The sequence below is a fragment of the Eurosta solidaginis genome, chromosome 4, assembly GCF_040869045.1.
Source record: "Eurosta solidaginis isolate ZX-2024a chromosome 4, ASM4086904v1, whole genome shotgun sequence".
Taxonomy (NCBI): Eukaryota; Metazoa; Arthropoda; class Insecta; order Diptera; family Tephritidae; genus Eurosta; species Eurosta solidaginis.
In genome coordinates, this window is record NC_090322.1 from 77,555,291 (window position 1) to 77,567,544 (window position 12,254).

General features: G+C 37.8%; 1 protein-coding gene, 1 long non-coding RNA gene and 1 pseudogene across 10 annotated transcripts in view; 1 reads left to right on the forward strand and 2 right to left on the reverse strand.

The window, feature by feature from the left end:
* Positions 1-12,254, forward strand: part of LOC137249995 (serine--tRNA ligase, mitochondrial-like) — a 176,096-nt gene that overhangs the window by 59,960 nt on the left and 103,882 nt on the right. The gene's annotated exons all lie outside the window — the stretch shown is intronic.
* On the reverse strand, positions 1,207-1,602 carry LOC137249999 (protein cornichon-like; annotated as a pseudogene).
* Positions 3,520-4,467, reverse strand: LOC137250002 (uncharacterized). Its single transcript, XR_010952684.1, has 3 exons — positions 4,009-4,467; positions 3,719-3,935; positions 3,520-3,653 (listed from the first exon to the last, which is right to left on the reverse strand). It is a non-coding gene; the product is annotated as an uncharacterized lncRNA (long non-coding RNA).

Sequence of the window (12,254 nt, forward strand, 5' to 3'; positions counted from 1 at the left end):
CTCAATATATGTGGTTTGTTTTGAGTTATCAACTCGATATTTGCGATAAAGTAAAATAACATATGCAAACGAAATGACTTAAGAAACGAACTCGTCCAGGTAAAGAAACAGGTTGTGAGTGTGTTAACTATTATGAGCTCAGCGATGATGACGGGAATGTGGTAGGTTCGATGTATTATGTCTAGCGACCATGTCTGCTAGTGCTACAATTAATTTTTAAAGTACACTGGCGACATGTTAGAATGCCTATTTTGGCATCACTAGTAAATCGAATAGTTTTAATTACACAAAAAAAATGTACTAACGAACTTAAGAGGGTGAGCCCATTTTCGGTATTACCTACGAGATCAACTCTTAAAATTTTATACCGAAAATGCGAGTTTGTGCACTTTATCGGAATTCCAAACCATATAATTAAACCGAAATTACGGGAAACTTAAATCGACGAGATTACTACCTTAACTCCCTGTTTTATGGTACACAAATTTTCTTTTTTAATTATCATAATTACAAAATAAAACTATCACTGAGTGATCGTAAGAATGAACAAGAAACTAGTTACATCCCTAATTAATTTATTTATACAACTAATCCTTACTAGCTATTTTTCATAGGAAAATTCAGAAACAAAAAAAATCTTTATAAATTTTTTAACTCTAAAACTAAGTTTCCAGGAATCCGTTATGTCGACCGTCTCGACGTTTGTTGGGAAATTTCGGCGTCTGAGTATGGACCAAGGTTACAGCTACTCCTTCACCCGCGTGATGATTTTTTTTTTTATTTTTCGTCGATATTTTTAAATTTAGTTGGGCACATTGGCCTCTTTAAACATTTTCATTTGATGAATCAAGGGTTTTTATTGGCCGTAATTTTCATCATTCCTACACGCTTTTCACCTTTCTTCTCAGTTTCAGTTTAGAGCTTGTAAATTTTAATATTTGTTTGCCATTTCGTGCTTCAAAGTTTTTTTTGTTAAAGTTTTTAGTTTAAAGTTTATAGTTAGGAGTTAAAGTTGTTTTGGAGTTACTTATTTTCTTATTGCGTTTTGAACTTCAAAATGGCCATAATAGCTCGATTTGTTCATCTGGCTTACAACTGGCTCAGAGTTGGTTGTAGTTTTTAATATTTATTAATTGGTTTAGGTAATTTCTTTGTTGTTTTGTTCTACTTCAAGATTTCGAGATCACTGAAGTTTTTTTTCTACTCCTACGTAGAAATCAACGAATAAACCATTCCATAAATATAATAGAAGAAGGAAATTAGGTAAATAGCTAATTTCATCCATCCTTCGCGCACATTTTTCGATAAGTTATCTGTACGTCATAACAGGACGATTCTTATAGCGCCATACGTGATATGCTATCAAGGGTATGTTAATGCACAATGAAAACCATTCACCACATAAAAGGAACAATAAGTTAAGAAAAGTATGTAGCACCTATTCCGGTAACACTGACGGATTTAGACTGTTACATTGATCGATGGGATTTTTATAATCTGTTTTCAATTCATCAAAAGCAATTACATGAAATATCGCAAAAAATATTAAAAATGCATCTCCTATTAATGCGACAATGTCATAGCCGTGAAGTTGAATGTCATTTTTTTTTGCAAATCAATTTCCGATGGAACACCTCTTGGTAGTTGTTACACTTGTTCACTATTGCCCCAACTTGGGCTTTTCTTTGTTTTTATACCCGAGGATTTTAGACCCAACGCACGCGGGTTTGGGTCCGACGATTTAATTTTTGAAAGCCGTGGTGGTCTTTTCGCAAACTATATCACAACTTTAGTATAAATAAACTGACTTTCTTAATTTCTGGCCTACGCATTCAAAGCCTACCGGGAGTTTTCCAGTTTTCCATGTCTTCTCTCCTTCGACATATGTCAAACGGAATAATCGCCTGATCTTTTCGTTAGACATTGTTTTTTTTCTTTTCTTCTTGATGTACATTTGTACAGTCAGATCAGACAATGACTTCTTTACTCGTATCAAGAGATGAGAAATAACGTCATGGATCTTGCCATCCAAATTTGCTTAACACAAAAAAAAAACAGAAATATACCAGCATAAATTCGCACTAGTCCAAAAAATGTAGTGAAAATTGCGTCAACTATAATAAATCATCTAATTAGCTGTCGTTCGTTGAATAGCAAACAGCCAACTCTACAATTTTATATTTCCCCATTTCCTCCACCTAGGGTCCGAACTTAGTACTTTTTCTGTCGGGTGCTTCGCCATCTTGCCCTGGCGTAGCTAGGCTATTTCACCTTAAATAAGGACGGAGAATGTTCTTGGTAATCCGATCTGGTTTGGGACTGTTTTTATATGATCGGAATCTAATATACCTCGAATACAGCAAACAAAAAATCTACCGGTTTCTTCTATAAAAAAAGAAAGAAAGAAAAAGGGGCAGATGAAGACTAGTTTGGCATAGCATTCATACTGGTTGTGCGATAGTTTGCATCATTGGATTTTCTGCATGGTACGTATGTATGATTTGTGCCTTAACATCATCTAGTAGTTCTCTGTGCCACTAGTTGAGCGCCACCTTCGTTATGCGCATCATTGTGAATGATAACTAAGTGTGATATCTTCTGCATAGACGTCAAAATTCCAAAGTGATTGGATCACCTGATTTGTAAATGAATATCGCTGTCTCATTCTGTATCTCTTTCTATCACCCGCTGAAGATATGCGCCGCCATATTGAACACCCTGTCAAAACGCTAAAAGGTAGCCATATTGAACATCCTGTCAGGCAGTTGACAGATAAGATATCACACTTAGTCATCATTCAAAATGATGCGCATGCGCGGGTTTCCTAAGTATTAGTGCATGCTCACTAATTCCAATCTACATATATATACTTATATGTGTACCTACAATTGTACAATATCAAGTGGGTGTGTTGGTGATTGCCTTTCCTGCCCAGTAGAAAAGGGGATCATACTATGAGCGATTATGGATCGCTAAATAGGGAGCGTGGGAGTGCTCCCGCACTGTCCAAGACGTCAAACAAAACATGCTCCCTTTTAACATTGCATGTCCTAGGAGGGCGAGCGCTCTGTAAACGGTTGAGAAACGTGGAACTAGAGCGCTCTCTAAATGATCCATATATACAAAAAAGGAGTGCTCTCCAAATGATAATAAGAAAACAAAATCAGAGCGCTCTCCAAATGATCAAAAACAATAAAAAAGGAGTGCTCCCCATAGCATCAAAATGTACAAAACTAGAGCGAGACAAAAAAATAGTTCCCTAAAAATAATAAAAAAAGGAAATTGAGTCTTTTTTTATTTACTTTAAGTTTTCAATTAGTAAATATTTAATTTGCAGCTTTCAATTTATAAGTTTTCCGGTAAAATTTCAGTTTTGCTTCTCTAAAGGCATCCTCAACTTTATCCTCAAATTCCGAATAGTTTTATACTTGTCTTTGACGGCTTCTGCAATGCAAAATAAAAGTCATAAGAAGAAATTCAAATATAGTCAAAAACTTACCAAATAAATGATAGCTAAATATCTTGTAGTCCCTAACTGCGATTTTACTTTGGCCCCCCGTCCAATTCACGCTTAAAATAAAGCGTTCGTCGAAAATTTCGGACAAGATTTCTTTCAAATTTCGGTTTGCAGATTTTGATTTAAAAAATTTTATCTGCAATAAATAAAAAAATATGCATTAAAATGGAGATTGAACATAATGATCAAAATAATTCTTACCACAGCTTCTTCCTCAGTTTTGGCAATATTATTCGCCTGTTGCATTTCCGCTACTGAATTTATTGGCAAAACATCAAGAGAAAACCTCGGGGGCTCAACTTTTTTCCTCCAATATAACATTATTTTTGCATAGAAGTGCAGTATTTTTTTTTTATTTCGGACTCCATGTCATCTAGGCGGTTTTCAATCCGTGAAATGCGGTCAATGCTATCGGAACCTACAAAAAACAAATAATAAGGGTAAAAACATTATATAATTGTAAAAGACATTGTAAGAATGTGTATATTCACCATCGATGGCATATGGGGCGTTAACATCAAAGACGCGTCTGGACATTGTGAAGGCAAAGCTGCTACTGCTATAGGAAAAAAAAATGATAATCGAAAGTGGTAAAAGCATGGATGGAAACGATATCTAACATTGGTGAAGAATTGCAATAAAAACCTTAAAACAACCTTCTGGTATAGCAAAAAGCTTACAAGCAATATCGTTTATTTCTAAAATTGCCTCCTCATTAGATAGCTTACTGCCTTTTGAAATTCCCAAAGCGATTTCTGAATCTACAGGATATTTAAAATATGGTGTTATGTCTGTGAAAATGTGTCCAACAACGTACTCAAGCTTGTTTTTAATTATAAAACTAGATATTTGCATGGGCTTTTTATCCTTAGTGAGACAAAAATTGTTAGGACTTTTCCCGGACAAGAAAAATTCACCATTCTTGCAATCTTTTTTCAAAACTTGTAAAAAATTTTCAAACTTATACGACGAGAATCAACATTTCCAAATTGTTCAACGCATTTCGATAGGTGTAGCAAGTTATGGATATTATAACTTACCCTATCGCCGCCATATAACTTTCCGAAATCTTCTACGTACGCTTCAAACAATTGCTGAACACAATTCAAGTTATTTTGGCAACTAGATGGACATGAAACGAAACGATAAGCGGAGACTAAAAGTAAAAAGTGTTCATATAGAACCGGATCAATCGGCCCTTTGAAAATTACAATACCTGTATACAAAGCCAGCTGCCGAAACTCAATGGCTTTCCAGCGGGGAACCTCCTCAAAAACCCTACCCCTGCGAGCGAATTCTTTCGGCATGAACTTATTTATTGCTAAAATTCTTCTATTAAGTTTATCTTTTCGAGACAATGTAAGTTTAGTTTTCGTATGGATATTTTTCATAATCAAAAGCACACTTTTCTTTACAACACCCAAATCTAAGAGATGCATAACATCTAAAGGAAATTGAGTCACCATTTTTACGCCACATTTTTCGAGAGGATGCACATCAGTTTGAAAGTTTTTGAGATGGTATGGTTTATTTTTGCGATCTAAAAAGTCTTCATCTGTTCTGATGGGAAATAATTTGGTGCTATAGGTAAGTCTTTGGTTTATCTTAAAAGCTTTTTGTTCATATTTGGAGCAACCATCACAAGAGTTATGACCAACAGTACCCGTTAAAAATGACCTTGCGGGAGTATCACACACGAAAAGTCTAATTTCTGGTTTAAAGAGCTTGTCTCCTATTAAAAAACCTTCTTTTTTAAGCTCGATGAATTCCTCCATGAATTTCTCCAGAAAAACCGATACACTAGGTGGCTTTGAAGGACCAATCAAAAAGGGTGAAGACATTTTATCGTTAGATAAACAACCCAAAATTGGCCACAGAGTTTTAGAGGAACTCTTGAAAAGAGGTAAACCATCCGTAAACAAATCAATTAAAATTTCTTTTTCACAAACACTTCGGTTAAGCCTACTTAGAGATTTTGCTAAGCCGACATGAAGATATTCTCCTGGCGACATGGTACAAATTTCCACTTCGGAGGGCTGAAATGGTTTTAGCAAGGTTGCTTTGCATGAAGACATATCGGAATTTCTTTTTTTTTAAATCTTCAACAAATCATCTGTAGCTGATCTAGATATACGATGTTTAATCGCCCAAACAGCTAAATCAGAATGTAAACCAGGTTCTATGTCTTTAAAACCCGATTCAGATTCATTATAGACACAATCTTCACCACTATCACTTCTTTCACACAGATAATTATTTTTTTCGCAATATATTTCATTTATTTCAAATTCTATATTATTTCCACTACTGTTAGTATCAGGTTTTTGTTTTTTAGCAGTTTCTTTACTTAAGTTTTCTAGTTTTCTTTTAACTAAGCGTCTTATATGTCTCTTACAAACAAATTTTGTGGTCATTGTAATTTCTTATTTTTATATTTCACTCGTTTACCTTTTTAGAAACGTTTAAATTAGACCACGTAACACTTTCACTGACTATTTAAGAATGACAAATTCTTTTATTTTGAGAAAACAACAGTTATTTTAAATACAGTTATTTTCGATGGATGTATTATGTTTGACGCAAATATCCCACTTTGCTCCAAAAAAACAGAAAGGGAACACATATAACGGTTAAAAAAGCAATGATCGCATTCTGCTCCCAGAAAAATGATAGGAGATCACACGCTAATGTGCTGCTCTATAGCTGATCCCCTGTTGCTTAGAAAGATCGCTCTTTTCCTGTTAATCAAGGGAGCGCTCGAGATATTTTCTACTGGGTGGGTTTTTAAGTTACGCTCCCCGCTCACAAGCATATAAAACTGTTGGTTCGTCAGAGCACATCGACGCTAAGTATATTTTTATGTTGTTGCACTGGGCATTGGTTGTGTCTAACTGTTCGAACCAATGTTCGATACAACACAACAAACATGTTGATCTGCAACACTCAATTATGATTGATGTTGTGATAATGATATCGCCCTGTGATGTTCGCATATTACGTCGAGAGGCTAATATCATTGTGATGCTCGTCATACATCGCAAAGGTATTTGAAGCCATTGTTACCAATCAGCTAACATTTTCCATTTCTCACATTGATTACAGACCCTCAACATGGATTCTGTAAAGGCAAATCTACCATTACGAACCTACTTGAATTCACAACTTATGTTTCCAATGGATGTAGAGAAAATGTTCACACCGATGTTATTTACACTGATTTCAGTAAAGCATTTGACAAAGTTTCCCACTCCTTGCTTATCCACAAGCTGGATCGACTTGGCTTCCAACCTGGTCTCACCCAGTGTATATCTTTGTATCTCTGCGGCAGAACGCAGCAAGTAATTTTAAAAAATACTCTTTCAGATGTCATTAATGTTTCCTCTGGAGTTTCACGGGGCAGTCATCTCGGTCTAATTCTGTTCCTACTATTTATGATATCTGTACCACAATAAAATATTCCAAAATTTTAATGTATGCTGATGATGTAAAACTTTTGAGGTCCTATGTGTCTATTGAAGGACGCCCTTGCTTCATCAAGCGGATTTAAAATGCTTAGTTGCTTGGAGCAACGCGAATTCAATGCCGCCGAACATCATTAAATGTAAATTTATGTGCCTCTCTCGGAGAACTTTGCCAGCAGTCTCTTACGTAATTGAAAATTTTTGTCTTGTATCAGTAAATTATGTTGTTGACTTGGGAGTTACGATTGATGCTAAACTTAGTTTCAACCTTCATATTATGACTACTGCCAATAAGGCTAGAGGTGTTCTATCATTCGTGAAGAGATAGTCTAAAGAATTTAATGACGCTTATGTAACCAAAGCCCTTTTTACCACATTAGTTAAACCGATACTAGAATATTGTCTGGAATCCGGGATATCAAGTTCATGCAGATAGGCTTGAGTCAATACAGAATCAATTTTTACTTTTTTTCTTTTAGGAATTTTCATTGGGACTCTGTGTATAATCTTCCACCTTATACTAGTCGGTTAAAGCTTATCAATCTTCCAACTCTCGCTAGTCGTAGAGAAATGCTATTATTAATATTGTCACAACGAAAGCGGACAAAGGAAACAGCACTGTGCTAATCGAAAAATAGGAATATATAGCCAAAACCGAAGAACTCATAGTGGAAATGAAATGTCGTAGAATAATAGAGGATCCCACAGATGAATACCAAAAACAAATCAAAGTTGCTATAAAAAATGCAACAAATTTGGTAGATACTAAAATGGCACATATATTGGTCCCAATGAACCCTTCGGCTCCTCCACTGATTGTGCTACCAAAAATCCACAAGCCGGACCCGCCAATGAGTCCCATCATTAATTTTAAATCAGCACCATTTTACAAACTGTCCAAATATTTAAAAACGATATTGAGAGATACTCTGGAGCTAAGGAACGAATATGCAATAGCTAACACAACAGAACTAATAGAGAAAATTGAGACCGTAGAGCTAACAAACAACAGCAAATTGGTATCTTTTGACATAAAAGATTTATACCCATCAATACCACTATCGGATACTTTGGACATATTTAGGTCAACAATAGTTCATAATACAAAAAACAAAGTGAAAAGTATGCAAATCACAAATACGCTAAGAACCACTTTACGTCAAAACTATTTTCAATTCAACAATAAAATATATAGACAAACAAACGGTCTTGGAATGGGAAGCCCCACATCAGCCATTCTTAAGGAAGTGTTCATGCAAAGTCTGGAAGAAAAGTACATGCAGGAGCTGAAGTCCAAATTAGGCGTGTCATTTTATGCTAGATACGTGGATGACATAACATGCGTTTTAACTACTAATAACGAAGAGCTTGTACTTACCCCAGCGGGTTAGGGGATCAGAATATACCCGCGGTAGGTATGCTTGTCGTAAGAGGCGACTAAAATACCAGATTCAAAGGGCTGTGTAGCGCAACCTTTTAGGTTGCCAGCGCAATATATAGCTTCTCCAAACCCAATTGTCAACCTCACCTATCCGCGGCGAATCCTGTTTCACTAACAGACGAGGCTCTGGCGACCCCAAGCTCCTCATGGAACTTTTGGGTAGGGAGGGAGGGAATGGCCTGAAGGTTTAATGTGGCCACATAAATCGTTCCCGAGATGGTCGGGCTAGCACCTTAATGGTGCTATGGTACCGGAGCGTACCGGATTTGTATCCGGCAAAGCACCATCACATCGATAACACTCCCCAAAGCCTTCGGGGAGCAACCTTATCGCTACAACAACAACAACAACAACAAGAGCTTGTACTGGAGTGCCTCAACAAGCAGCACGGAAATATAAAATTTACAATGGAAACCGAAAAAGACGGGGGAATCAACTGTCTAGACCTCACGATAAATGTTGATAAAGAAGCCAAAATAATAACTATGACATATATAGAAAGCCAACGGTCATCGACACAATAATACATAATACTTCAAATCACCCCAAGAGCATAAAAATGCAGCATTAAGGCATTTGGTACTGTCACTGATGCTACTGGCAAGTAAAAAATATATGTTTACTAGTTTTAAAATGAACATTTAATTTATAAGTCTTGAGCGTGTTACACTTTGTTGGCGTCCAGTATTTAACTGAACTTATAAGTTACAAAGAAAAGTTAACAACGAATAAATTGAACGAGTGAAATAGAAGAACATAAAGAAATATGATAAATATTCAGCAATACGAAATACAAGAAATAAAGAAATAAGGCAAATATTCAGCAATACGCAGGGTTGAGTTTGTTAATACGATAATGGAGCAGTTACATTCCACCCCTCCGTGAATCCATGGGGATTCACAGCGATAAAGCGGCTAGCTTACAGGTCGGTCTTCGCAGGATACCGTGGCTTGTTCACACCGTGGCGCTCCTCACCTGACCATCCTTTGCGGTAATGACTTCAGTTATGCGGCCTGTTTGCCACTGACTTCTTGGGAGCTGTGAGTCACACACCAAAACCAACTGACCTACCTCCAATGGTCGAACTTCTTCACGCCATTTTTGCCGAAGGAGCAATTGGGGCAAATATTCGGATATCCACCGTTTCCAGAAACGGTTCTTTAAGTTTTGTGCTATACGCCACTGTTTACGTAAACAGACATTCTCCTCACTGGGAGCTGGGGTCTGTGTCGAATTCAGGCCACCTAATAAAAAATGATTTGGTGTCAATGGTTCAGGGTTGTCGGGCGTTACTGGGATATCTGTCAACGGACGACTGTTTATTATATTTTCAGCTTCGATAAGCACGCTTCGCAATGTCTCGACTCGTGGTGCTTCGTCTTTGAGAACTCTTTGTAATATGCGCTTAACACATTGCACCAGACGCTCCCAGCATCCACCAGCGGCAGGATGACCTGGGCAGTTGAAAACCCATTCAATTCTATTTATAGCGGCCTCCTGTTGTATTGCGTCGAAATCAAAGATTTGCTGATCCTTTTCCAGTACCTTTTGGGCCCCAATAAAGTTGGTGCCGTTGTCGCTTCTCAAACGAATGGGCACGCCCCTACGGTTAACAAAGTTTCTCATACATATAATGAAGGCATCGGTTGATAAGTCCTCAGCGATTTCTATATGGACAGCTTGTGTTGTCAGGCAAGTAAATAGCGCTACCGAGCGTTTTTCACGACGTCGGCCGATGGCGACAAGGAATGGCCCACAATAATCTACACCTGCATATGTAAATGGGCGTACATAGGGCGTAAGGCGGTCCGGTGGCAATTGACCCATCCGCGGCACAATAGGTTTAGCGCTAATTTTAACACACACAGGACAGTTTCTTTTAACAGTTTTCAATAGATGGCGGGACCGGGGTATCCAGAAGTGCTGAGGGCTGTATAAATTGACGGCATCAGACTAACAACTTTCGCCAATTCACTTAACCAATCAGAAAAAACTTGAAGATTAGGATGTGATATATTCAGGATGTGACGACTCCACTCGAACTGCTTCGAGGGTGGCATCTTAAGGACGAGTAACTCCAATAGCATAGGGCTCATTAAATGATGATGGCCATTTGAAGACTTTAAACACGCCACTATATTGCGTACCTTATTTTAAAAGTCAACTATTTGTTCAATATTTCTTTCATTTATAACTGGGCTTTGTTGTATCTTTTGCATCTGTACACGTAACAGTAACTCAGGACGTCCGAAATTAAATTCCAGCTCATCTAAAACATGTGACACCTCGTCTGGAAAAATTAGCAGTGACGAAACCTTTTGCTTGGCATTTCCACTCAGCGCTTTCTGCAATCGTATCCAATTTTGCTTGTTATTGTAGCCGAACTCTCTGGTGGTGTCAATGTAACTCGCTTTAAATAATGGCCAGTCTTCCGGATCACCACTGAAAGTAGGCAGGGGATAGAGTTTAGCAGCTGCATTTTCCACGTATGTCATCGTTCCTCGATATTGCTCAGCTCCTGGCTGATACATCTGTGGTTGTGCGGCCGCAAGGTAGGCAGCGATGGTAAATATTGGCTCGGTGGCGGTGTGTTCCCAAGGTTCACAGGAACATTCGGCATGGATCCTAGATATGGCAATGATTGGTTATAGGCAACTTGTGTTACTGGTGAAACACCGGCGACGGTTGTGGCGACAGGAGAGGGAGAAATAATTAGCGAATTTGCTGTGCCTACAGTTGTTTGGTATGGCATATATTCTGATGATTGTTTGGTAGTTGTTGCGGAGTACTTGCAATGCGGAATGGTAGATACGCTGGTTGAATCAACAGCGGTGGTAGAGTTCAGCGCTAAATTGTTTAAAACATTTGCGGATGATGTAAATGTTATGGCCGATGAACCAGCTGGAAGATTAGTTGCGGCGGCATTATCTCTTTCCATTTGCAATCGCTCGTTGTCACGACGTAGTTCGCTAACTGACTCCTGCAGGGAATTTGTGCTGGCTAACAACGCTGTCAATTCTTGTTGTGAAATTTGTGCTGATGCGTTTTCTCCGGTGGTATTATTCATTTCAACCATTGTTCTGTTTAAATTCTCGTCTTCCTCCGAATTTCCATCGGTATTTTTATTTTCTTTTGATTTGTTTCTTGTCATCATTTACACGAAATTTTATGACGCAAAGTGAACTTCTTTGTTGCAATTGTTTGTTCAAATGAAAATAAAGTGGCGAGTATTCGATGGGGCAAATGTTGACGGTTAATTTGATTTTCAGCAACAAATGTTGACGAGGTATGTATCTATTGCAACCAACTACAACAAAGAGACTTATTTTCTGTTATGCTACAATATGAAATGGCGACGGTTACGATGTTGACTGCGACGCTTATAAATTAAACAACCTGACGTGCTTCAACACGACTATGGCAAAGTGGCGACGGTTGCGACGCTGACTGCGACGTTTTGAATTAAGGCAGCCTGGGTGCTGCGAAGTGACGACAAATATTTAGAACGCTGACTGCGTGTGCGAATTTGGGCAATATTTCAATTTATTGTCACAATGGACAAGTTAATTTGGGACGCTGACTGCGATGTTTTTACTTACGACAGCTTGGCGTGCTGCGAATTGACGACAAATATTTAGAACGCTGACTGCGCGTATGAATTTCGGCTATATTTCGCTTTATTGTCTCAATGGACAAGTTAATTTGGACGCAAAGTGTAAACTTATGTCACTGATGCTACTGGCAAGTAAAAAATATATGTTTACTAGTTTTAAAATGAACATTTAATTTATAAGTCTTGAGCGTGTTACACTTTGTTGGCGTCCAGTATTTAAC